This window comes from Lynx rufus, unplaced genomic scaffold, assembly GCF_022079265.1.
Source record: "Lynx rufus isolate CCGP_SWC_20201006 ecotype Redwood Valley unplaced genomic scaffold, mLynRuf1.p SCAF_11, whole genome shotgun sequence".
Classification (NCBI taxonomy): domain Eukaryota; kingdom Metazoa; phylum Chordata; class Mammalia; order Carnivora; family Felidae; genus Lynx; species Lynx rufus.
Window position 1 is genome coordinate 26,159,651 of NW_025814825.1, and position 4,072 is coordinate 26,163,722.

The 4,072-nt window shown below is 42.5% G+C and overlaps 1 pseudogene; it reads left to right on the forward strand.

Annotated features, from left to right (window-relative positions):
• Window positions 1-980: 980 nt before the first annotated feature.
• Window positions 981-1,867, forward strand: LOC124506094 (regucalcin-like; annotated as a pseudogene).
• The last annotated feature ends 2,205 nt before the right edge of the window (window positions 1,868-4,072 follow it).

A 4,072-nucleotide genomic window follows, 5' to 3' on the forward strand; every position in this document is an offset into this window, starting at 1 on the left:
CCAAAGCTAACTAATACATTATTTCCTCACAAATACAGTAGCAACTCTCTTACACTGAATTGTACTTTTTAAAAAAAATTATTTAAAAAAATTTTTTAACATGTATTTATTATTGAGAGACAGAGAGTGAGCAGGGGAGTGGCAGAGAGAGAGGGAGACACAGAATCTGAAGCAGGTTCCAGGCTCTGAGCTGTCAGCACAGAGCCTGACGTGGGGCTTGAACTCACAAACTGCGAGATCATGGCCTGAGCCGAAGTCAGAGGGTTAACTGACTGAGCCACCCAGGCGTCCCCCCAAAATTTATTTTTAAGTAATCTCTACACCCACTGTGAGGCTCAAACTTAAAACCCTGAAATCAAGAGTTATATGCTCCACTGACTGAGCCAACCTTGTGCTCCTGTTTTGTTTTTTTTTTTTTAGGTAATCTCTATGCCCAATGTGGGGCTTGAACTATGATCCAGAGGTCAAGAGTTGCATGCTCTGCTGACTGAACCAGCCAGATACACCTTAACTGAACCGTACTTAACTGACTTTCCAGATTGACAAGTGTTCTCTTTTCCTTCTTTAAAACATTCACGCACACACACACACACACACACTAACAATGCCCATGGCATTGAATATCCAAGGCTGGTAGGCTACTTTCCATCATGAGTGTTCAAGTCTGCCTGATTAGCCAACAAAGTGACCCAAATCAAGATAGATGCGAGGGCTGTCATATAAACTAGTTTGAGGTTCTGAGGTGGTTGGCTGTGACTCAGTGTTAAGAGAGAGAGCTCTGGAGGGAAGCTGCCAAAAACCAAATTTCAACTTTACCATGTGGTAAATATGTGACCTTGGTCAAATTACTAACACAGACACCAATATTGAGAGCTACTCATTTTCAAGGACTCTTTCAGAGAACGGTAAATAATAATCTAGTCCTGAGCTGGCTCTCCAAGGGTCATTAGCATCAAGATCTCCCCACAATGACAATATCTTCCATTAGAATTGAGTGCATTTTGCTGGAGAATTGCAGGCGTGGTGAATCTCCAGTGTGGGAGGAGGCATCCAGCTTTCTGCTCTTCATACATATTCCTATAAAAAAGGCTTGTCAGTGGGATTCTCTCAGCAAGTGCAGCATGTGACCATGGATGCCTCCGTCAGCTCTGTGGCCCTTTGTCAATCAGGAGGCTATGTCACCACCATTGGAACAAAGTTCTGTGCTATGAACTGGAAAGATCAGTCAGCAGTTGTCCTGGCCACAGTAGATAAAGACCAGAAAACTGATCTGCTGAGAGATACTTTGCTGGCACCATGGCTGAGGAAATGGCTCCCACAGTTCTGGAGTCGCACCAGGGGTCCCTGTACTCCCTCTTTCCTGACCACTGCCTGGAAAAGTACTGTGACCAGTAGTTTGGATGGTTCCTGGGCCAAAAAATCTATTACATTGACAGCTTGTCCTACTCCGTGGAAGCCTTTGACTATGACCTGCAGATAGGAAAGATCTCCTACTGCAGATGTGTTCACAAGCTGGAAAAAGAACAATTCCCAGGTGGAATGTGTATTGATACTGAGAGGAAGCTCTGGGTGGCCTGTCACAATGGAGAAAGAGTGATGCACTTAGATCCTGAGACAGGGAAAAGACTCCAAACTGTGAAGGAGCCTGTTGATGAAACAACTTCATGCTCCTTCTGAGGGCAGGACTTCTCTGAAATGTTTATGACCTGTGCCCAGGATGGAATGGACCCCATGCATGGGTCTTCTGTAGCAACCTGAAGCTGGTGGAATTTTCAAGATAACTGGCCCAGGAGTCAGAGGAATTCCTCTTTATCCCTATGTCAGGTCTTCTTTCCTACTGGAAGAACTTTTGTTAAATAAAAAGTGATTTGAAGACTTTTGAAGCTCTAGAAAATTCTAGAGCTAAAATTTCAATCTAGTTACAAAAAATGTATAAAGAAATTATATTATGAGTAGGGTTACATTTTTATTTACAATTTTTAAAGGTAGATCATTTTAGTAAGGGGTGAAAGTTTTTTTTTTTTGTACTAAGTTCTTTTTTTTTTTTTTTATGAAATTTATTGTCAAATTGGTTTCCATACAACACCCAGTGCTCATCCCAAAAGGTGCCCTCCTCAATACCCATCACCCACCCTCCCCTCCCTCCCACCCCCCATCAACCCTCAGTTTGTTCTCAGTTTTTTTTTTTTTTTTTTTTTTTATTTTTGGGACACAGAGAGACAAAGCATGAACGGGGGAGGGGCAGAGAGAGAGGGAGACACAGAATCGGAAACAGGCTCCAGGCTCTGAGCCATCAGCCCAGAGCCCGACGCGGGGCTCGAACTCACGGACCGCGAGATCGTGACCTGGCTGAAGTCGGACGCTTAACCGACTGCGCCACCCAGGCGCCCCTGTTCTCAGTTTTTAACAGTCTCTTATGCTTTGGCTCTCTCCCACTCTAACGTCCTTTTTTTTTTTTTTTTTTTTTCCTTCCCCTCCCCTAATGGGTTCCTGTTAAGTTTCTCAGGATCCACATAAGAGTGAAACCATATGGTATCTGTCTTTCTCTGTATGGCTTATTTCACTTAGCATCACACTCTCCAGTTCCATCCACGTTGCTACAAAAGGCCATATTTCATTTTTTCTCATTGCCACGTAGTATTCCATTGTGTATATAAACCACAATTTCTTTATCCATTCATCAGTTGATGGGCATTTAGGCTCTTTCCATAATTTGGCTATTGTTGAGAGTGCTGCTATGAACATTGGGGTACAAGTGCCCCTATGCATCAGTACTCCTGTATCCCTTGGGTAGATTCCTAGCAGTGCTATTGCTGGGTCATAGGGTAGGTCTATTTTTAATTTTCTGAGGAACCTCCACACTGCTTTCCAGAGCGGCTGCACCAATTTGCATTCCCACCAACAGTGCAAGAGGGTTCCCGTTTCTCCACATCCTCTCCAGCATCTATAGTCTCCTGATTTGTTCATTTTGGCCACTCTGACTGGCGTGAGGTGATACCTGAGTGTGGTTTTGATTTGTATTTCCCTGATAAGGAGCGACGCTGAACATCTTTTCATGTGCCTGTTGGCCATCTGGATGTCTTCTTTAGAGAAGTGTCTATTCATGTTTTCTGCCCATTTCTTCACTGGGTTATTTGTTTTTCGGGTGTGGAGTTTGGTGAGCTCTTTATAGATTTTAGATACTAGCCCTTTGTCCGATATGTCATTTGCAAATATCTTTTCCCATTCCGTTGGTTGCCTTTTAGTTTTGTTGGTTGTTTCCTTTGCTGTGCAGAAGCTTTTTATCTTCCTAAGGTCCCAGTAATTCACTTTTGCTTTTAATTCCCTTGCCTTTGGGAATGTGTCGAGTAAGAGATTGCTACGGCTGAGGTCAGAGAGGTCTTTTCCTGCTTTCTCCTCTAAGGTTTTGATGGTTTCCTGTCTCACATTTAGGTCCTTTATCCATTTTGAGTTTATTTTTGTAAATGGTGTGAGAAAGTGGTCTAGTTTCAACCTTCTGCATGTTGCTGTCCAGTTCTCCCAGCACCATTTGTTAAAGAGGCTGTCTTTTTTCCATTGGATGTTCTTTCCTGCTTTGTCAAAGATGAGTTGGCCATACGTTTGTGGGTCTAGTTCTGGGGTTTCTATTCTATTCCATTGGTCTGTGTGTCTGTTTTTGTGCCAATACCATGCTGTCTTGATGATGACAGCTTTGTAGTAGAGGCTAAAGTCTGGGATTGTGATGCCTCCTGCTTTGGTCTTCTTCTTCAAAATTCCTTTGGCTATTCGGGGCCTTTTGTGGTTCCATATGAATTTTAGGATTGCTTGTTCTAGTTTCGAGAAGAATGCTGGTGCAATTTTGATTGGGATTGCATTGAATGTGTAGATAGCTTTGGGTAGTATTGACATTTTGACAATATTTATTTTTCCAATCCATGAGCAGGGAATGTCTTTCCATTTCTTTAAATCTTCTTCAATTACCTTCATAAGCTTTCTATAGTTTTCAGCATACAGATCCTTTACATCTTTGGTTAGATTTATTCCTAGGTATTTTATGCTTCTTGGTGCAATTGTGAATGGGATCAGTTTCTTT